The sequence below is a fragment of the Melopsittacus undulatus genome, chromosome 7, assembly GCF_012275295.1.
Source record: "Melopsittacus undulatus isolate bMelUnd1 chromosome 7, bMelUnd1.mat.Z, whole genome shotgun sequence".
Lineage (NCBI taxonomy): Eukaryota > Metazoa > Chordata > Aves > Psittaciformes > Psittaculidae > Melopsittacus > Melopsittacus undulatus.
In genome coordinates, this window is record NC_047533.1 from 35,584,113 (window position 1) to 35,608,792 (window position 24,680).

The following is a 24,680-nucleotide window of genomic DNA, read 5'->3' on the forward strand; positions in this document are numbered from 1 at the left end:
AACTAACTCAACACATACATTTGTACTATACTACATTTTCTAAACAAAAGACTTAGATAATTCTCTGGATTTTGAGTATAAACTCTCCTCTGTGCCAATGATCACTTCATTAAAAAAAAAAAAACCAACAAATATTTTTTCCTGATATATCAGCAAACTCTCAGATTAAAAGTTCTTGCTAAGAAGGGCTCAGAATGGAAAAATATTGTCATTTTTTTTCTTATTTGAAAATATCTGGGGGAGGAATTACAGACTTGTATGCCCACAAATTTACTAATACATTTATTTCTGATCCTCTGACTACTTCAAAAAGTTGAGATAGTTCTTTCCTATTTCAAAAGCAATATACAAATAGTGGTGCATGAGTTTACACATTCATTTAGAAACACATATACGTAACACACACACCCCTCAATGTTTCTATTTCATTAATTTGCTAAGGACTTTGAGACACACAGAAATGAAAAGCCACCTTTTCATCTTATAATTATGTCTGTGACCTCACAAGTTCTGCTTCTCTCTTTCTTATAAGAGTCACCACATGAAAGAAAATGGGAAATGTACACAAATGTGGAAGGGAAAAGATATCAAAAGAGAATAACAGGAAGCTATAAAATAAAATAGCAAGGATAGTAAGGAAGAGAACAAACTCAGAAAGAAGAAACAGAAATAAAAGTACATAAACATAAGATAGGAAATGAAGTCAAGTGAGAAGCAATTGAAGAAAAAGAAGAGAATGGATTAAATAATACAAAGTATAAGAATAAAATGCAAACCCATAAAACAGGGATGGTGAGTGGCAGGAATTTGCCTAGCCCCACCCCCCTTCCCCCCCCCCCCAAAAAAAAACCAACAAAAAAACCCAACAAAAATAACACAAAAAAACCCCAAAAAAATGTAGGACTGAAAATGAAGAGAGAATATGTCTGTATTTTTGAAGTAAGATTGGAAGAAGTAAAATCAGGACAAGTTGACTGCAGCCAGTCTTGGAAATAATTGCCAGAAATCTTTTGGTTTTTCCATCCCTACATTCGGCTATTCTCCTTTGATAGCTTTCCACAAACTGAACAGATGATACAGTTTTTCAAAAACCAATAAAGTACTATATGGCCAGAAATAAGCTAACTTAACTAGTCTAGGAAATGCTGAAGCAATTACAATAATGACTCATCATTAAAATTATTCTTCTCTTCTAAAGTGGTCATAGCTGCAAACAGTTTATGATTATCTGAAAGTAGCCAGTCTTCAAAAGAAAGGGCAAAAGTATTTTTGTTTAAGAAGTAAACTGAATGCTCATTGTGCCTTTTTCCATCACCCTTTTCCTACCTCAGAAGGGTTATTTCCTCCTTTGTCACCTCATTTATATTCCACTGTATAAGGTTCATTGATTACAATCAGGAGAAAAACTTACAATGAAGGGAATTATAAGTTTTATTCACAGAGGCCTCTAGACTTGCAGTAAAAGTTGCAGATAATATCCCTACGGCTTCTGAGATATAGAATGGCAGAAAATTGCTTCATATTGCTTAACTTGGAAACATTAGCATAATGGAAAACAATCAATAGGCTCTAATAATTACAGCAAAACCACACAATTCCCACAAGTAAACATGTGCTTTATGTGCTATACAAATTGCTATCCTGTAAAATGCATAATTACATTCTCTGTAAAGCAATTCATCAGAAAACACAACTATCTTGTTATGCTCTGGAGGGTATTTCAAAACTTCATTCCGTAATACCAGCAGTACCAGTTAAAACAAGGTTTAAGAGCAAACAACAGCAAGCAGGAGCTGTGACAGTTCCCTCTTCAGTTATCTGAATACAATAAACAAACATCACAAGAACAGAATTCCTAAACCCTGTTCTGTCTCTAACAGGAAGAGGAAAAATATTTTAGAGGGAAAGCATGGGCTTTGCAATGGGAGGAATTCCCTCTGCACTCAGCACTGATGGATGGCTTGCGGAGGCATCTCCTGAGGAAAGATGGCTCCTCATGCCATTAAAAACCATAGAAAGATCTAGAAACACCTTTCTGGAAGCAAGCTTAAGATGTCAGAGTTAAGTAATAAACGGTCCAGTTTTTTTCTCTCAATGTAAAATCTTTGCTTCTCCCATATTCTTCTCACAAGGACTGCAGACATTCTTAGTGGTTTTATGTACTGTGAACTTTATTATAAAAATACTGCTGGAACAGTCTTGCAACAATAAAAAGACTTACCCACTGCAATACCCTTAATTCTGATGAATTGCAGTTCATCAAAAGTTACAATGTAGCTAAAAATAGAGCGCTATGTTTTATGCTTCATATGTGAGCTAAATGCAGAAGCACTTCTGTATTTAAAGGTACAAGCCGGTCTAGATATAGGGCATATTAAGAGAAGAGATAAAGGAAAAGCATTAGGATGTTGGCTTACAAATGCATACTGCAGAAGTGTTTCTCCCAGGCTGGGTGGAAATCCTCTAAACACATGAGACTATTCACAGGTTAAGTATTTTTGTATAATCAGGACCCATGTATCCAAGCTGGAGGTTTTCTCCCAGTTTGTAATGTAGCTGCTAATATTGTTGATCTGTGATTTAGTCAGTCATTTGCCTTACGGCAAAAGTCCTGTGCGGTCAATATGCTGTCAGCTATCACAACATAATTAGTTTTACAGATGTTAAATAGTCCTTTAAAGAACAGCCAAGCTAAATTACAAATATGTATTACACCTGATTTAGGAGAACAAAACTGAGGTTGAAAATAGCAACAATTTCCCAATATTACAACTGATTGCACAATTTTGCTTTGGTCACTTTCCTGCTACATTTTTTCTACAGTTTACTTGATCTGACAACTTTGCTCAGGATTCCCTGGTCTGCACTGTCCTAGCGCTGACTTGACCTCAGCTAATGTGTGCACGTGAGCTACCTGAATCCTAGCAGCTTCCTAAACTTTAAGTTCTCAGATTTGCAACTGCAAAATCACACAAAATAAATAATGTGTTCTTTATTGAATAAGAAAAATAAGCAAATGCTCTAGAAATATAACCTTTTGACAATACTTAACCCTTACTAATTGGTAATCTTTAGATTTGCATCCCTACATGCTGCTATTTGAGCTAACATATTAATATAAAACTGCAAAGGACTTTTTTTTTTTTTAACATGAACCAATCACTACTGGCAGAAGAAATGCAGTTGACAGGTGACACCAGAAATTATGAAACTAGTTGGGATCCTGGATTTGCTACTCAAGCAATGGTGTTTAAGAGTTACAGACTACCTATTTCTCAAAACTCCAGTCATGGGTTCTGCCCCATACTACTCCTGCTCTACTCTGGTTCTTTGCTTTGCATTTTCTTTACCCAACCCCAGCTACTCCTCCACTATTTCCTACCTCTGTTCCTCCCTGTTCCATGCTCCTCTCTCCCACTTTCATTCATCTTCTGGTGTGCTAGTGGTGCTCTTCTGCCCCTTTCCTGCCCAAATTTTCTATGCTCTACTGTCCCTTATGCTTTCCTGTCCTTCCTCTCTGTCCTTGTACCATTTTCACATCTTTTTTGTCCTGTTATTTTTTTCTGTTCTTGTTCTCTTTGTGTTGCTTAGTGAACTCCCTGTCTTTTATCTCCAGTTCTCCTCCTTTACTCTCTGGGCTGACATTCTAGTGCTGCTAGGAGAAACTGCAAGTTTTGCTAAGCCCATTTCACTCTAGAAATATGGCACACAAAAGTTATCATGCTGAAGATCTGAAGTACTGAAACACACCTGGGACATTAATTTCAGCAATTATCAAACTGGAAAGAAAGTTTTATTCTATCTGTACATACAATCATCTTTTTCAAACTGGAGTGAATTTGGAGAATTTTATGAAGTTGTAAAGAACAAGGGCATTAGCATGAGGAAACTTGTCCAAAATTATGTCCCTGCTCCAAAACATTCAGGTGTGAAGCTTACTAGGACAGAGCTGTGTGTTTTAACAGAAAAACTGAGTATTTTCACCCACTGCAGAACATCTTAAGAAAAAATAAAATTAAAAAAAATGTAATTTTAAGAAAGACATCACAATTGGAAAATATAATCCCAAATATTCTCAACTTTGACAAGCCTTTGACAGAATGGTTTTAAAAAGAAAGTTATGCAACCATAAGTATTCTTAACATCTCAAACCATAACAAACAAATGCAAACTTACTTTTTAACAAACTTTACACTCATTGAAGTCCAGCTAAATGGTGCAGCATATTCAGGTACAATCACGATGACAAGAGACAAGGAGAACTAGCTAGTGGAAGATAGACAGAAGTTCTTACCTGATAGATAGATGAGGAGAAGCCACCATCCAGTGTTTACCCAGTGCTTAACCTATTCTACTATGGTGCACTCAGATAAAGATTTCACAGCTGTTAGGCATGGATAGAGATATGCCTAATCTTCTGTTTGTACATCTTTTTATAGGTATTTAAGAGAGCTATCGTACAAATTTAACTGATTCCGATGGTAACACCTTTTTTCCTCTTCTCACTCTCTTTCCTTGCTACACATTTTGTCTCTCTAAAACGATAATAATAATAACAAAAACAACAACCAACAATAATACTTAGATTTTACACATCCTGCTGTTCTTACTGTGGTGAAATTCCATTTGAACTCAATGGGAGCTTTGTCTGAGCAAGCACTACAGGATTCTCTCCTTGATTTATAAAGAACAATTCACTGCAGCATCAACATGCTATTTCAAAAAATTAAAAATAGATTACACAAAGATACTCTCAGAGTGAGTGCTATTTAACAAACTACTATTATCACTAAGAATATATTGGTAATTTTGGAGCTGTTGGCAGCAGGAGCAGTTGATTTTTCTATATTTATGATTAACCTCAGTAGGGAATATTTTGCTTTTTTTCCTGGACATGTCTATTTTACAAGCTCCTTACAAGTTAACAAGAATGTTACTGAAGAATGCTCTCTATAGGTTTAGTCTTCAAAGCACAGCAGAACCTAATTTAATCACAGCTTCAAAATATCATACAATAAAACTAATTTAATTACATTTAGCAATGGTCACTAGTTTCATTAAAATGCTAATGAGGCTTATAATTATTAAACTGCTTAATGATTGTTAATAGAAATAAATGACAAAATAAAGCTTAAGCAGAAAGTCAGAATGCCCTCAGGTCATTTTTCTTAGTGGCAGTTTCATGTGACATAGTTTCTTTGCACTATTCAGAAAAACAAGGCAGATTAACATTCGAGGTAAGAGGATAAAAAGAGAAGAATGCAATTTAACATGTAGCTAATCCATTGTCTCCTCTTAAAAGATTAAATATAATTGATATGAACTTTCCTTGTCTGGAATTTTTTAGAATATTTGTTTTCCTATCATGTGGCAAAACTAGAAAAATTGAATGTGTGCCTAAAACTCACAAAGAAATCCAATTCACAAGAAGCATTTTTTTCTGACACTATTTGTGAAGTATCATAATATTAGCAACTGTGCAAACACTACCACAATGGAGAAAATACTCAGAGCTACAGTTTACTCTGTATTATTAAAAAAACAATAAAAATCTAATTCATACAGGTACTGCTTGTAAGATCCATTCCCAAGGTCAGAAGAAAAATGAATTCAGCCACTGATTTATGAGAAAAGGACAGCTATAATCTCCGTGTCTTTACAATACAGGAAAACCACAAAGCATTCTTGTTTTTCAAAGTAAAATATTAGCGGAGATGAACTGACTTTGACAAAACTTATGCTAGGGTATAAAGAGGGAAGGGATTGGGTGTTTCAGAAATGAGAATTATTTGACTCAAATCAAAGGCAGCATTTGCACTGTTCATATTCTAAAATGAAAACACATTTCAAAACCCCAAAAAGCAGCTGTTGTTATTTGGGCAAAGGTAAAGCGGCCTCCTCTACCCCGTCATTTTGACATCTATTCTGAGGCTTCTCAGCAGTGTCAGACAGAGGGCAATGTGAGCATCTCCAGCTCAGAAACAGACAGTGCTTGACTGCAGTAGCTCACTGTGTTAGTGGTAAGGAATTCCCTGAGCTCTTATTAAGGGGAGTTTCAAAGTCAGCAGGCAGCCTGGGAACTTCTCCCAGAGGCATATGAATAGTGACAAAAACGAAAAAGCAAACGACCAAAGCAAATGAAAGCCAGGCAGCCCTGACTGCTTTTTGGGTCTTCTAAGGTGACTACACTGACAAAACTGCCCACTGAATGGCTTCTCTCATCCTCCTGTAGGATATATTTGGATTCTTAGAACATACTTTAGAGCATATTCCAATCCTGCACATTATTCACAGCTAAAAAAGAAAGATGAAGGCACAGCCCTGCTAGACAGAAGCAACCATCAACACTGGAATGGCTGGCACTTGGTTATTCCTGTGATCAGGCCTCATTAAAGAGAAACAAAACCTTTTACAGGTTCAGAAAGTAAGTCTCTCTCCTCTTCGAGACCACCTTTTATAAGATGGATGCATACATCATTATTTCTTCATTCCTACAAAGCACTATTTCTTGTTGAAGTACTTTCAGTCATCCTTCTAATCAAGAGAACACATCAGCACCTTATCAAAGGGGAGAAAAAGTTATAAAATCAAAGTCTCCATACCAATAGAAAACTGAGTAAAAGTCATACGCATTAATTTGGTAACCTAAATCAGCAGTTATTTGAAAAAAATAAAAATCTCATTTCAGGAGACCAATAAACTTAGAATTCACAACTCTGAACTGTTTTACCCTGTTCTCCAACCAATTATTTTCTCTTCATCAACTGGAACACTTTCTAGGTCAAAGTTCACTTGATATCAAAATGTAACACTGAGTGTCATTTTAATCTCAGAGGCAAATGTAGTGCCTTGGCATATGTCTTTCTGTATTACATTTTTTAAATACTGAGAAATGAATGTTTCTGGGCACACGCCTAGTCAGGCATTACCAGAATCTATTTTGATTATGGTGGTACCCAGAGGTTTAAGTGATTCTCTTAGGGAAAATAATTACTTAATGGAGAGTCTTCCAGAATATCCTACTGGATTGGGAATATCTCACTCACTATATTCATTTATGGTAGACAGCAACTGGAATTGCTCTGGTCTTCCTTTAGCAATTCATCTGCAGAAAAAAGTCATAAACACAGATTTATTCATTTGGCTAGAGGTTATCAGTAGCTTTCAGATATTTGGAGTTTCGTTCCTCAAGGCAAATGCTAAGGAACAGTCTGAGGCACATCCTGAAGAGTACATTGCTGTAAAATTGAACAAACATGCTTTAGCCAGTCACATCTAGGCAGTTGCCCAAATGAAAACTAATGCTTTGACAAATAATATTTTTTGTCTGGTTCACAATGGAATGTAGGAATTAGACAGGATGGAAGGTTTACCTTTTGTTAGTTTCCTGAAGTTAATGTTATTTCATCTAGTTTCTAAAACTGGAAAAGAAAAGGAAGAAAAACTGATTTCCCAGTTGGATGTAAAAACAAAGAAACAAAAAAAAACAACCCATAATGTGAGATTATTGAAATAATATAGGAGGATAGGGAACAGATAATCAGGAAATCTATGGGAAGGAAGAAATGGAACCAGTATGAAGGCAGGACTATGGTATACATATCATTTGAGGTACAAGAGTGGAATAGAAATGTTGGTACCTCAGATTCCCTCACTTGTGTCAAATGACAAATGTGTGTGTTTAGAGCACACACTTTTGGTTTAATATACTAACAAGTTTGACAAAAGCAAAAAAAAACCCTTCTTCACAGTAAGGCAACTAAAATTTCTGTTCTCCTCTCTCCATACACAGGAATGTGCGGTCTCCCATCTTCATCTTAGTGGTCTATTCCATCACCCCTGAAATTTTGGAAAACATTTCTAAGTATGTTGGTCTAGCATTTCAAGGCTGATCGGAAATCAGGCTGTCCTTTTTGAGGTATTAACTGAGCTTAGACTGCATATTTATGTCTCAAAAAAAATCATTCTGTTGTATTTCCACAAGAAAGTTCTTTTTCTCTAATAGTCCTACTTAGCAATGGTAAAATAATTTGCTACCTATAACCAGTTCTTTATCTGTTTTTATGTAAGACACATAAAGGATGGAAAGCAGTTAATATGGTGGAATTGCTTTATGCAAGTGTGAGTTATTGCACTGGGCTGGTTGTACGCTTGGATTTCTGTATGGATGGAATAAGTTATCTGCAGTGGAGAGATTATGAAGTCAGTAGAAAAAAATATTACAGTTGAGGTCTTGTATTCAAACTACAGTACAGCTTCTTTTCATAAATCAACATGTTTTAAATATGCTATTTTTCTTTCCAAAGAATTTGGAATTACTGAAAGAGTCTTGGAATGTTTTCCTGAAGTATAGAAATATTTTGCTTCATATTGTCAATCCTTAGAAAAGACAAATACAAAAGAGCTGAAGAGGGTGGTGAGGCAATGGAATGGGTTGCCCAAAGAAGTTGCTGGTGTTCCATCCCTGGTGGTGTTCAAGGCTGGGTTGGACAGAGCCTTGGGCGATGTGGTTTAAGTGTGAGGTGTCCCTGCCCATAGCAGGGGGGCTGGAACTAGATGATCTTAAGGTCCTTTCCAACCCTAACTGTTCTATGATTCTATGATTCTATGGTTCTGCCTGCTGCATCATCCTGGCATGTTGATTTCTAAGGAAGATTCTGTTAGAGACAAATGATATTTAATTCAATGACATGACTTTCAGTAATCAAAAACACCCTTTCTCAGGAATTCTCAAAAAACAATTTATGTATAAAATCACTTCAGTTATTCTAAATCTTGTTTTACAGGCAATTTATCGTACTTCAGAGGCCTCCTTCTAGAGCCTTGTCTTTGGAAGTTCAGTAGCACAGAGATCGTGGCATAGGTGCTCTGTGTACCGAGAGGAGAAGCACACATAACGATTTAATTCTAAAAATAGCCTCAGCAAAACTGAGTGATAATAGATTGGCAAGTAATTACATTCTGAGTAAAAATATGCAGGTAAATCACATTCACTTATGTGCACAAAGCTTGCATGGTAATTATGAATCACTAAAACCAAATTCAAATCATTTGTTTAAAAACTTAGATGAGGCTTAAGTGATGCACATTCCTTTGCATTCCCCAAGTGCAGTCCTTTGCAAAGGATCCAGTTATATTCTCAGAATTCACTTCTAAAAGAGTAAGCAAAAAATAAGCTGTTGTACATTCTGTCAACAATTACATAAAATAAGTTCTGCTGGACATTTGTAGAGGGAAGGAAAGAATAGGTATTATATATTGATGTTTTGAAATAAAGAAATTAAATACATTAAGTTTCTGTGAGGGACTATACATATAAAAGACTCCAAGATTACTGGAATTTATTTAGATTCCAAGATTTACAGCCTCACATGTTCACTATGATTTTTGTAAATTTGAGGGTTTTTTCTCCTACACATGACTTAAATTAGTAAAATAAGAGAAGATTTTAGAAAAAGAAGAATTCTTAGAAAAAAATTTTACTTAAAAAACAGGTACAGAATAAAGTCTTGCTTAGGGAAAAGAAGATAAACTTATTTTAATTCCTACTGAAAAAAAATTAAGAAAAAGTAAGAAAAATGGTATAAAGGAGAAATTACAAAAAAAAATAAAAAGCAAACATTTTCCTCCTCTGTCTAACACAGTTCTTATCATAAATCTCTTTCTAGTAAACTGCAATAGATTTCATGAAACAATGTTCCATTTGAATTCTGGAATTTGCTATATTCTGTAACAAAGATAACAAAAGTATTAAACTGAAGAAAAAATCCAGAAGAACCTCCAAAAGACATTGTATAACCTGCATGTTTATGACTGCTTTTTATCCAGTACCATGCACTTTAACTGTAAAGTCATGGAAGCAAACCCTGTTTTGGTAAGCACTATATCAATACAAGCAGAGCAAAAATATACCCAGCTCAAACTGGCTTTATTATTATTTTCATATTACAAGGCAAGAAAAACTGTAAAGGAAGACTGTGAAGTCTGAGGAAACAACAATACACTATTAATATACATGATGTTAGTGCTTTCAAGACACCAGTAGCTTAATTCCCAAGTAAACAGTAGTGGGGATATTTGTAGGAATGTTCTATCATGTGAGAAAGCACGAAAGTGATGGTTTGAAAATGTAACAAGAAGGTGATAGAAGATGGCATCATAATATTTTTTTTGTATTTTTATGACTAGGGAATATACCACTCAGTGTGGCACAGATCCTTCAGTTCTCACTGGCACAGTTAGTATAGCATGCCGCCACATCGTTTGAGTCGGGAAGCAACATTGCTCTATTTCATCTTATAAATCCTCTTTCCTTCTTGTAAACATGAATGCCTTCTCTTTTGATCTAAATTGCTGTTGCCTAAGAGCTGTGTTTATCCACTCACTGTAGTCCCAATTGCCTCCAGCACCAAGTTTCCAGTTCACTTGGAATTTACTTGTAGAAAATATCCACAAGGTCCATTTCCTGCAATTGTAAACCTGTCTTTCAGTCTCCCTGTAACTTGAAACCAATCTGTAACTTGTACATATTTGAACCTTTATCAGAATATTCTTGCAACACTGACTCAGAATGACTTTCAGTCCGTATTTGACTGAGAACCAGGGATGAAGTTGTCAGACACTGTTAGCAGTCCTTTAACTGCTGCTAAGAAAGAAAACTCCATGTTGCAACTGATTCACAACATGGAGTTGCTATTGAATGACAGAGGAAAAAGAGGAGACTAGAAAGAAGGTGTATCTTCACAGAATCCCAATACCGAATTCTACCTTGGACATAACTAGATTTTTATATTTCCATGTCCTCTTCTGAAAAACTGGTTCAGACCTTCAAATCTGTTATAACCAAAACTTATATTCCAGACAAAGTGTTCTAAAGTACACTGATTATTTTTCTATTTGTACTAGGAGTATTCAATCTGCTATTTTTTTTTTCATAGCTAACAATGGTGTGATGGCTTAACTATGCTTAACATACACATCTTTCTTTATTATTTGAATCTGTTCAAAACCTATTCAACTGCAGAAAGAAGGCCTTTCAATACCTAAATACTTAAGGGTGCACTCTATACTATTAATTGTGTTCTCACATACATTAATCCAGCTCTTCAGATCATTCCGTTCTCCCTGTATGACATTTTAATCCTGCTCCTTGTCAAGGAAGATTCTCAAAGTTGGGCTCCTCTGAAACATTACTAACTTGCTCCTACCTTTTGTGTCATTTTCCATGAAAATGCCGATCAGCCATCAAAGTCTTTACAAACTCTGCTGGTTAACCTCTCTCCAATGCAAGATTAAGGTCTGGAGTGTTGTCTCTCCCTTCCTTTTGTTCAAAACATTATCCACATTACAGTTATTCTAACCACTATGTTTATTAATTTTCTGATTATTAATTTTCTGATTATGATAATGATTTATCAATCAGCAGGCACATCCATTGTTTTCATTAAGGTATCAGTACATTAAATGCTTTGTTGAAGACCAGATTGATAACATCTATCTTTTTTGTCTCATCTACAAATTGGTTCAAATAAATGTGTATACAGAGGTGTGCATAATTTAATTTTATCTCAAGTTATTGGTGGGTCTCCAGGTCTAACCCCAGATATAGCTGAAGCATTACTCTCCTTTCAAAAATGTGTTTTGTGTGTCTCATTTCAGTGGTTTTATGGCAGTGCATAAACCGATACAACTGGTTAATATCACAGAATGCAGTAATGAAAAGCACACAAGTGCAATTTCATGCATCTGTATGTATATATATACTCATTTTATGATTCATATTTTAAAACACATGGATCTTTTAGGACATCCAAAGAGGCAACACTTATTTGAACAGTGGCTACAATAGATATAAATTCCTGCCTACATTACCAACATGTGAAAAACTATGATGAGAGCTGATAAGATTGGATTTACTCATCTAGCTTAAAAAAAAAAAAAGACTCCAAAAAAAGGTATCCATAACAAAATCTGACTCAGAACTGTAGTCTTCTGTAAAATTTCATGCAGATCATAATGCAGAAATCATGTATGTCCAGGTTAACAATCTCTTATGAAGTATATTGTGGCTTGTTTGGGTTTTGTTTTTTTTCACTCAGAACAAGGGTATATGAAAAAGCTTTAACTGGATTGCAAGTTTGAAGACTTTTTTTGGGGATTTTTTTTTTTGTAACACAAAGGAATATACTGATTTTCACCAGTGTATCTTGAAGATGACACAGTCAAGCAAGACAATAATATCTGAAAAAGATACAGCTGAACTTTTAGATAGCTTCAAGTAAAGCATTTCAACTTCAGATCTCTTAATGCTACTTCTGTTCGAGAAAACACAATAGCAATAAACTATTTCCTGTATTTTTTTTTCCTGTTTCTGTAGCAACTAAAGAAAACAATTTTTTTCACACTCTTTTATCTTCTTTCTCAATTTAAGCTCAGCTTTAGGGCACAGCAGAAATAAAAATAGCACTATGGTCCTCATTCATCAAAGTATTGAACACAGTTTTATGTGAGTAGCTTCATTCAAGTCCATGGGTTTATGCCAGTGTTTAAGAAGAAAAAAAAAATATATATATACATATATATCTCTGTAAGTCAGCATCTTCTGCCAATTAAGTTGAGAAAACTTTTCTGAACATCACTCTTACAAAAAAAAAAAAAACAACAAAAACAAAGGATTGGTTTCAGTGTTTTGTTTTGGGGGTGGGGAAATCTCAACCCCTAAATAAGGGACTAAAATTAATTTTAACTTTCACTTTTTTAATTCCTGGTAGTTGGGTTTGTTTCATTTTCTTTAGACATTTTAAAATAGCCACAGTATGTAAGAAGTTACTGATTGAAAAACTTCATATTCTAGGATTTGGTGGTTGTCTGCACACGCACATAGCACATTTAATCTGAAACAAGACATGAGCAGGAGAAATCTAATTTAGTATGAAGGATTATCCTTCAGTGTTCTTCAGTACTTCAGTGTCAGGGACAGACATCATCAATGCTGACCCATCCTCCTAAAGAAATCAATTTTCTAATAGTTGATCAGAAATTCAGATGAAAGGAGCTGATGATCTCAGTTTAAGTGCCTAAAGGCCAGGAGCAAGCATAAGTAAATCTCTTCCTTATGAGTAGCCTTAGTGAATAGACAGGGCAGAATATGGATAAAAACTAAAGCACTAAGTCATTCTTCTAAGTAAGCCTTGAAAAAAACAGGAGACAATAACAAGAGCAGAGAAACTTGCACTAGCAATTCTTGTACTATATTCACAGATACAGATTTGACAGTGGGAGTCTATCAACAGATCTAATGACAGTTATGTCAGACTTTGAAGACAGATAATATCATAAGGTGTACTTTAATACCTCCTTTCTATCCTGACTGATTCACTAACATAAATTGTCGTAAGAACCACAGACCAGATCTTAGACCACCGCTTATGAGTTGCAGACAAAATAGAGTAGTTTTTAAAAGAAGCCCAAGGATCCATTCACATAGGATATGAGAAATTAATAATGTTAACATGACGCTTTACCTTTATCAAGCTGACTTTTCTCACACCTGAAATATACTTTAACAATCATCCTAGAGATAATTATGAGAGCAGAGATTTAAATATTTTCCCTCCCACACTTTCTAATGTGTTTTGACTGAGAGCTTCTTTAGCAAACACTTATTATTATTCTCTGATTGTACAAGGTCTAGTGCTGGGGGGATGATCTTAGTGTGAACCTTTCAGATTTTATTGGAATATAAACAGCAATATTATAAATGTTTTTTTTCATAGCTTTTCACCATAATGCAGTGTAACTAATCAACTCTCCTCACTTATCTCTGCCCTATCCAAACCTTAGAGTACTTTCAACACAACATCAGTACGACATCTTGCACGACTTTGTTACTTTTAACTAAGTAATAATTTTAATTAAATTATAAAAACTTTAGTAAAAACAGCTATACAAGTAGGCCTACTTTTAAATGTATGGGTATTTTATATGAAGTAGCAGAGACAAGTTTGCTATTTTAAAGTTAACATTTCTATAAAAAAGAAGCCTTTTTCAAATTCATTGAGAAGAAAGAAAATTTAATTCATTGTCCATGGAATCTACACATTTTGGAATATACTCTATAAAATGTCAAGAATGATCCAGACTTTCAGAGGATTAATTGTTAATGAAATGTCTACTTTGAAAAAACAGTCAGTTCCTTGTCACCTACAAAATAAGTGATCATCATTGGCACCAAGAGGTGATTCATGAAAATAGCTTTTGACCATGATAGATAAAGAACTTAGATTTATAGTGGCCAAGATTATAAAAAGCAAAGTGACAAAATCAAGACATATATTTGCAAAAGACTCAATGAACAGAAAGCCAAGTCCCAGTAGAAAAACTGAGTGTTTTAGCTTGACTTATCATAAGCCTAAATTCTAAAATAAGCCTCAAATCTAAAGATCACAAAACAAAAGCAAAAAGTATTATTTCCCCATGTAAATAATACTTTATCTGTTCTCTCTTTATAAATTTTTAAGAAACATAAGAGTTTCTCTGGTTTTCTCCTCTGTGGTGGCTAAAATTATCATTTACTTTTACAGAATTAGAACATAAAGTTCTCTCCCCTGTCCTCTTATTGTTACGTAAAGTCAAAGACGCTCCAAAATAACTACGTTTGTTCTGCTCTCAATTACTGCTGAGAATTAGGTGGACTTCACATAATGACTGTATCAAATTTATTATAAAGTATTACTCTGTTTCTTGTTTTTAACGGTGTTCCTACTTCTACCCCCTCCAAACTGCTGTCCATTTACAAGTTGAATTTAACTCTCCTCCAAGAGGCTTCACTGCCTGATCCAAAGTCGTTCTGATACAGTCCAGCTGCATAACCTCACCTCAAAGAATATTGCTTACGAAGTTATGCAGAAGAAATTTGAGAAAGTCCACAAAAACCTGCCACAAATGTTAAAAAAAGTAATACTGCAAGCAGAAGTTAGGCTAGTGACATAGGGACAGATGTCCAAAAATTCAAGAAGGAAAAATCTGATATAGTTATGAAATCCTGAAGTAAACTTAAAAAGTTGCAAGACAAGTACTCAGCAGAATGTCACAAATTGGTCTAAGTAAACACAGACACAAGGTTTCACATAGGGGTTGGTGAGCATATTGATGCTTATCCTACAGACTCATTAGTCCTAGCTTGATATTGTGTATATTCTGTTAGCAGACCTCCTTTGCAAATGTGGGGTAGGGAGGGTCAAACAGGGGAGGAGGAGAAAGCATGTAATTAGAAGGAACAGAAAAAGAATAAATTAAAATAGTACTGAACACTTAAGAGAATATTGAAGAAAATCTATGGACAGACATCATGTAAACACTTCACAGAGCATATAAATGATTTGGTACTGCATACTTGTCAGAAAGGTCAATTGTTTATGGCTTTTCATGTCTATGTGAAAGGGAATGGTTTATTTATTTTTAAATAATTGCATTTGTTTTAGAAGTTTAGTATTATCACTACTACAATGTTGTTCTAAGAGATAATACAATTATGCTATAATAATACAATACTTAACATGTGGTCTTACAGTTTAGCCACTTGGAAATCAGATTATATTCATGAAAACAGAGGCTCAATAATGTTAGTATTTTTGTATAAACAGACTCCTCCCCCAACAATTTTTGAAGATGAAACTGAAATCTGGTGACAAACATAATAAGTGATTTACATTTCTATCCTCCAATTTCTGGCCTTTTCTTGGTTTGAATGTTTTTTGATATTATTTAGATGATTCATGGCTTCTAAGTTATAGGAGCTTCTGTCAGGATTTTGTTGGGCAGTCAGAAATTTTATAGCAGTATGTATTGCTTTAAGCTCTAAAACCATCTGATGAGTCTCCTCCTAGGCTAGCAGAAAGTGGTACTTTCACTGACAAAGACAAATTCATGACAGCTTCAGTATTAGGAGTACTCTTGTCAAGCTGTTGTACGCTACAGCAATAGTGAATAAGAGTACCTTCCAAAAACTTTCATCCCTCAGTTCTTCCAGCACGGGAATGTGAACATGAGTGCATCATAATGAGAATGTCATGTGACGAGAAGATAGCTTTTATAATAAATTTTGTATTTAAAATTACATTTAAATTATTTTTAAAACAATAATAATGCACTAAGATACAAAAGGGGTGATGTAGGAGAGGAATTAATTTCACAAAGCATTACTTAGAATATTGTCACTATTTCTTTTGTGTTATTTTATGCTATGTAATAATGAATTTTGCAGTACTATAAATCAAGTAAAAAAGCATTGATTGACATGGATAAAATACATCTCTTATTGGTGATCATCTGCCTAGTCATACATTGAAGAACAGTATTTTCAGAACTTAAAAATACAATAAATATTGCAGAAAGGCATTTTAAATTTGTAAAATTGCTGACAAAACAGTATACTTTAAATTAACAGCACAACATACATCAGCTTAAAAAAAAATCCTCAGTAGAGTTATGAGTGAGTTTGCATAAAACGTGAGAAACGTTTCACTGAAAATATCCCCAGCCCTCGAAGTGTCATTGCTCACCTCAGTTTTCTGCAACTTCAAGCACTCCTTGCCTCTAGAAACACCAGTTCCTACAGATTGCTTGTTCCAGATATGTTCAGCGCATCTTATATAGCAAAGAAAAGCCTGTCAAACATACAGTGTGTAAAAAGTTTACTTTTAAACTGAAACGCTGTATAGAATAAATGTAAACTTCAAATGACACTCTAGGGACAATCTTGAAATAAGATGAAACTAAATCCTTGCAGTAAAACTATAAAAACATCCTGATTTGGGACAGTGCAGTGGACAGTGGTCATCAGTTTAGACCTCTGGATTTGTAACATGACCTAATCCCTGCATCACTGTTTTGAAAAAAAAGAAAAAAAGATGAACTGACTGAACACTCAACTGCAAGAGCAGCTGGTATAAATTTTATCCTTGCTGCAACTGACTTCTATGACTTTGTTTCATCCATAAGGTCACTGTACAGTTAGGTAGATCTTAGCCTCATACTAGATTATGAGTCTGTTTTATGAGAACTAAGCATTAGCATAAAGGTTCACAAGGACCTTCAATTTAGATTAATTAAAAACTGTAGTCCAAAATCTAGATGTAAGATAAATTTACGTATCTCCAAAGCTAGGTGACACATAGGATTTCTGTGTTGATTTTGTCTTCTTAAATATCCAAATCTCACCTTATCTGCAAAGCAGCTCTTCCCCAGAATGGTCTGTTGAAATGCACTTTGATGTTGCAGTACTTTGTTCTTTATCCATAAACCATTTAATCTTCAAAATTCTATCAATCAGAATCTAGTCTTTAGGTTAGACTAAATCCCAAGCATATCACAAACAAATCTACACACAAGCTAAAATATAGACTTTCCATTCAAGAATAACCATTTCTTTTTCAACAGTATCAGTTTTTTTCATTCTTGTATCAGCTCAGAATTTAAGGAGCAAATGCTGAGGATTCCCCATGGCCACGGTTCTGCTTTCCTCCATGGAAATCTGTTTCTAAAATAACTCACATTCAATTACACAGGTCACTTGTAACAGTGACTTTTCTTGGTGAGCCTGAAGAAAAGTCTGCAGTATCTGAACCATGAAAAATTATGCACAGTATTTCCTTCTAAAGATGTGCCAGATTAACAGAAGGTAACTGGGGCAGATTGCAAATGATAGCAGCTGCTTATTTTCAAATGCTACAGACACCATTTCTTTTTGCTTAGAATTTCTATTAGATACTTTTCTCACAACTACTATATCTTATTTTTAGCAATGTTAACCTAAGCGGATTTTCTTTATTAAATTCTATTGTTATTTTTCCTTGTACCAGTTTAACTCATCACTCCTACTGTTACAACTGCAATCTTCCCACTAATTTATGCAAGCAAAGGAAAAATATTAAACAAGATGGTTTAAGATGATTTTTCTCTTTGTAATATTTGAAATCTGCACTATTCTGATATCATTAAGTGTATCTAGGTTTATTTTTAATTAAAATATACGACACTATAAATAATCAAACAACTTATATTGAGTGATGTTTTGGAGGATTCCACAGACAACCCCTCCTCTTCCCCAGTATGCATCTTGATATTATTTACAGAACTACTTTGAAGTTACTATTCTAATATTAGTTTGGAATTGGAAACTAGCACATAACCAGAATGATGAGAGATACTATACTTTCCTTATATACATGTGTAGAAAATATGAAAAGTAGGTAATTTCAGAACTTTCTCAGGAATTTATTTCGACCATTTGCACATTGTGAACTTTCTGGCCGCAAATGAGATATCTTTGAAAAAAAAAAAAAAGATTCTATTTGACTACATACTCAAGATAGTACAATCTTGACTACGTCTAAGAGCATGTACCACACCATGTTGAGTGTCAACATCTTTTTAATCAAAAGAACAAAATGATCACTTTCAGATAACTTTCCCACTTTCCTCTCTTTTGTGCTGAAAGCTATTTTAAACTTCTCATCTGAGCAGATTCCTAAAACTCTAAATTATGAATCTCCCATTATTATATCAAAGATTTTTATTTAATATACATACAAGCCAGAGGAAATAAGATGCCCTGAAATATTATATCAAATATGCAATTTGCAATAGCATTCCTTTATTAAAAATGCCAATTATAATCTCACATAAAATTTAATTGAGGTCATTACCTTTCTGACAAGTTATTTCTAAATTCTTTCTTCTAATAAGATTTGTTATTTTAACATTTTCCACATCAGTGCTTCTTTCACATCTATATACTTCTTATCTATTTATAAAGCTAATAGAAATTACCCATCATTTGGTTGTATCATTGTGCTATTAATAAGAAAGCTATCTATTTAACTGCTTATTTGGGAGATGAGATTATCATTTATGTGTAAAATTGTAAATGAGATCTTCTTAAACCCATAATTTATTACAACAAAATTATTTTTCCTAACATATTAATAAAGAAAAATAACACTGAAGTTATGAATTATTTTTTACGATTGTTTTATTTTGCAGTCTTGGTTAAAATGCTCAGGAAATGTATAATCTTAAAAAATAAAATTAATTTTTTCCTTGGGCTTACTGCATCATTGCCACATGCTTCACAAAGTTAAATATGGCTTGCCAATTCATGATGTAGGCAAAAAAAAGGGAGGTCATGTTATCCACTAAGAGATCTCAACTATTTATTCCTATTTTACTCAGAAATAATATATTGGCCAGGACAACTAAGATTATTATCTCGGACGTTTCCTAAGCCTCATGGGATACTTTACTTCATGTAAATGCATGTGGTGGAGGGTACCTTGGCTGAAGGGCATAAAGGTTTCCTTTTTCACAATATACTTGCCTTAGGTATGTTTGGCATTGACGTGCGAGTAGTCAGATATTCAAGACACAATTAATTCTGTTTTCAGTCCTTCAAATATTTAATACATTTGGGAAGGTCATTTATGCTGAAGTTTAGTATAAACCCAGCTCTGGATTGAAATAAAAAATTAAAATTCAACCTTCAATCAAATTCATTCATATTGTATTATTATGTATTTAAACCTCAGGGAAATTAAGAATAGGAAGGTTTTATATATATGAGTGCCTGTGTGTGCATTTTACTAGCAATGAGCATATAAAAATAGGCAACAAGGAAAAAATTGCTCTCAGTAAATAACATCCTGTCTTGTATAGTTCCTGTAGTATAAGCAAGTCACACCTTAGTGTACAAACACATAGTGCAAGCCACTACTTTAGTGTACCACTACTTTAGTGTAGAAAGGAACTGGAGACAAATGAGCAGTTATCCATGTTGTGTGGGTGAGTACTTCCACTTCCGACAGAGAACAAAGTGCTGCTACTGTTACACCTCCATGACAAAGAGGGAGTGGGTCTCCTCCAGTATGTGTACATCGCCTCACACAAAACGAGGACACTACAGTTAACTCCAACACAGGACAACCTAATTTTATCCTCATGACAGTGATAACTGAGTGAACAAAGTAAGGGGGTCTTAAGAGGATCAAGTGGAGCACATAACTGAAATTAATATCACTTTTGAAAGTTGCACTTTTCTATAATTAAGAACTTACTATGCAAATAACAGCTAATGAAACAATATTCCTTAGTTGTCACTTTCTCCATTTCTATATTAAAAAAGAACTTCTTCTAGAACAGAACACACCCTGAGAATGAGCTTTTCTGTCCTGACAGGGTCCCATAAAGCAGGATGGATGTACTGAAGGGTAGTTTGCTAAAGCTTGCTAAAGCTTGTAACTTGCCTGGATTGGGTTGAATTAGTTTATTCCCTGGTTAGATATCATCCCCCCCCAAAAAAAAACAAAAAAAAAAAACCAAAACCAATGCCAGTGTAAGGTACCAATGAATCAGAAATACTTCTATGAAGTAAAAAAAAAGGAAAAAACAAAAATGCACTGAGTCACAAGAATCAGAATAATTACATCAGGACCTGTTTTATTTGCATAAGTTTCCCTTAGTAGATTTAAGGCTCCTTCTTCTGTGCTCTAGTGATACCACTCTGCCTCTTCTGAGGACAGCAGTTCAAAGAAAAAGAAAAAAAAAAGAAAAAAGTTGATGTGTGATTATTTAGAACATACCTCATCTACTTTATGTTATACAATGTTAGTCAAAGCAGGTAAGCTGCTAAGCTTTGCTTTGAAAGCACCGTACCTGCCAGATGTGAGAAGCAAATGTTCTAAGGGTGGTTTGCTGCATCATGTGACTTGCTTTCTAATACCTTTCTGAATTTCTGTCAGTTGAGCTCCTGTTTCCACTTGCTTTCCTTTTTCACCCTCTATCCCCACCATACTGTGGTATTAGGATTGTGTGAAACATTTCTACAGAACTTTGAGACCATTCATCTTAATTGAAGAATGGAAGACAGCCCAGCAGGAAGAACATGTTATTCCCTGAAACTAGGGAAACCTACAGATGTAGCTAAGAAAGGAAGGATTTAGTAAATAAGCCTTTAAGATCCTCTCTGAAAAGAAAAATTTTCAATTAAACAGTGCTTCTATTACTTTAGGAAAGTTGAGAGACACTAAAGATTGATTCTAATGAAATTTAACAACTGGTAGGAACTGAACAACAAACTTTGCATAATTATTGCAGGACAAATTTACAGTTCCCTTACAACATAACAACATAAAAATATTGCACATTGTTCCAGGAATCTTATCTCACATTTTGCAATCAGGTTCACCACAGAGTATTGTTTTTTGTTTGTTTGTTTGGTCCTACTAACCTTTTAAAAAGGGAAGTTATTAATGGATACGTTAACACTTCATATTTGTCAATGGCATACATTTTAATGGTGGATTTTTTTTATTCAGTGCTTTCATTCTTTTTCTGTGCACTAACTTGTTTGTGTTTATTTTGCAGATATTCATGCTGTCATATTACAGTGTGATGTATGGTTAAATTCCAAGCACAAAATCTTTTCAAGAAAGGAGAAACATACCACCAGTTCAGTTTTCAAATGATGACATGCATTAGCAGGTGTATCAGCCTTGGAATAATGGTGAACTTTGTTAAAGGAGGTGGAAACCATAGTGTACATATAAAGCAGGGAGGATCTTAGCTACAGATTTATTTCCTCCAGACTCAGACAGTAACTTAAAGTAATTTCTTTCGTAGACTCAAATCATGATGGGAATACTACCATACTTCTAATAGGAAAACTGAAATATGACTTCATAAACACATAATGGAGAAAGATTGGGGGACCCCCCCCCCCCCATAGTGCTGCCTTAATGGCTCCATATGCTTACTGCTATCAGCAGTGTTCTCTCAGAAAAGTTAAATAACTGTACTTTAAAACATACAGAGTCTTTCTGAGAAGCAGTTGTATACTAAACACATCATTAAAAGAATAAGTACCAAAGAAGTTTTATTTTTACCACTGAAACTAACATAACTGCAGCTGCCTACCTCTGTGTGTTTGCATGGAAAATAATTCTATTTTTTATGTAATTTTTAACTTGTGTATTCAGAATTTTGGTGTAAGGTTTACCTTTTTCTTTCTAATAGTTTTCTATTCTCTTTATTTTTAACATTTGTCTTATAAATATTTTTTCACCAATAATAAAATTCAGTTGGTATTTGATTCATGGTTTATTCCTTCTTAGGAAGTAAGCCTGAGTGAAAATACATATAAACTGAAAATTGAGATCTAGTTTCAGTCACATTCTATTAATTCTTTACCTAATTATGCTGATAGTAGTCCCACAAAGAGCACCTGCATGGTGTTTAAAAATTGGGGTTATAAATTCTCCACCAAGATTAGATTTAATATTGCTATAATCTTATTCATTGTCCATATGCTAAATCTTCCAGAGAAGCCACTAAGCTATCTATACTTCATAGAATCATAGAATAGTTAGGGTTGGAAATGACCTAAAGATCATCCAGTTCCAACCCCCCTACCATGGGCGTGGACGCCTCACACTAAACCATGTCACCCAAGATTCTATCCAACCTGGCCTTGAACACTGCCAGGGATGGAGCATTCACAACTTCCTTGGACAAACCATTCCAGTGCCTCACCACCCTCACAGTAAAAAACTTCTTCCTTATATCTAATCTAAACTTCCCCTATTTAACTTTGAACCCATTACCACTTGTCTTATCACTACAGTCCCAAATTTCATATACATCTAAAATATTTCATGGAATTATGCAATGGGTTGTGTTGGAAGGGACCTTAAAGATCATCTACTTCCAATCCTCCTGCCACAGGTGGGGGCACCTTCCACTTAAGTTGCTAAGGCCCCATGCAACCTGGCCTTGAAATCTTCCAAGCATGGGGTAGCCACAACTTCTCTGGACAACCTGCCTCACCACCCTCATAGTAAAGAACTTCTTCCTAATATCTGATCTAAATCTACCCTCTTCTAATTTAAAGACATTAGTGGAAGGATGCTCTAAGGTCTCTCCTGAGCCTTCTCTTCTACAGGCTGAACAAGCCCAACTTTCTCAGCCTGTCTTCATAGGAGAGGTGCTCCAGCCCAGTACTTTTAAAATTCTGCTATTTTTTCTACATTCAGTGGCTGGATTAATCCTAACAGATAATTGTGTCTTTTTTGTATACTTTTTATAGAGGGACAGAAGATACAGAAAAGAAGAATGGGAGAGATTATACTTTGGCATACTAATACTTTCGCTCACAAGGAAACACAGTGCAGAAAAGTATGCAGTTACAGTAAAAATCTCTTTGCCAAACACCATTCAATGAACAGAGTTTTTGTTGATAGAAAGATTTTCTAGGAGTATTTCAATCCTATAAATAAATAAAAAATAATCATTGCTCTTTGAACGGGGGTGTATTGATTCATAGCAGCCAAACAGGGAGGATCACAGAGATACGCACATGAAACAGCTGCTCAGATGTGAGTGAATTTAAGAAAACACAGTTTTTGCTACTTTTTAACTAGATCTAGCTGTACAAACAATAATAACAACTCCATATTTTCAGACAGTGAACCAGTACCCTTAATAATATATTGACTTTCAGATGTATCACCCAGTGAAGAAAAAATAGCCTATCATTTGTGAACTGTCTGAACTTGATCAAGCACATCCTAACTGATAATGACAGTAGCTTGCATGATCTGTTAGGTATGGAACATAAAACCTATGTTCACTTCAGCTATTCTGTGAAGCCTCATAAAATTTTGAGAGTTACACTAAGCTAATAATATATTGCTGCATGAGTTGAGCCAAAAAATACCCATAAAAGTGTTCCTTTTACATGCTCTAAAGCTTCCTGAAAGGAGAGGAGGGAGTGAGAAGCAGGAGAACCAAATTTTTCAGTGTAGCTTAAGTAATGAGGTCAGAAGGGCTTTGTGCAAACACGAGTACTTGGGTTCTGAGGAAACAGCTTGAAAATTGTGAATATCAGAAATTTTAATAACTTTTGAGTGTCACAAACTAGTGATTTTAACAACTGACTTGAAAAAAGACACCTGAATATAAGAAATTTGCCTTACATTATTATGTGATTTTATAGACATGCCTCAATATTGCATTCAGTTTTGCTACTGCAGGGTTATGAAAAACAACTTAGTAAGGAAGATGATGATTTATCTCTGCTAGATTGCCAAATCGATTGTTTCCCAACTGTATTCATGCATGAAAAGTATTATTTTAATACAAAATATAATGAAATGAAGCATGTAATCTATGTATCAAAATGGGTATTTTTCAGCTGACTGTACTACTCGTTTTTGTTATAAAGCACTTGCATACTATTAAATCAGTGTTTGTTTTTTACATTAATTAAATAACAGCAAATAAATTAGACACACTCTAAAATTTTACAAACTCAATTACTCAAATTATTTCATAAAATCCTATGTAATCACTGAGGTTGTAAAGTTCTTCTCATAATCCTTCTCTCAAAGAAGCAAATGAAAACATCCAAGCTAAATGACTTGCATATGGGTACCCATTCCACTTCAGAGAAGTCCTGTATGTGAAAAATCCCTATCCATCCTTGGTGTTCAAAATCCCTAAAATCTGACTCATTCAGAAACTGTAACTGGACAGTGTCCAGGAATTTTTGGTGTAACCACTGAACTTCATCATAAAATATAGTGTTCAGAAGATAAAGGACTTATCTACCCTAAACCTTCTCCATATTC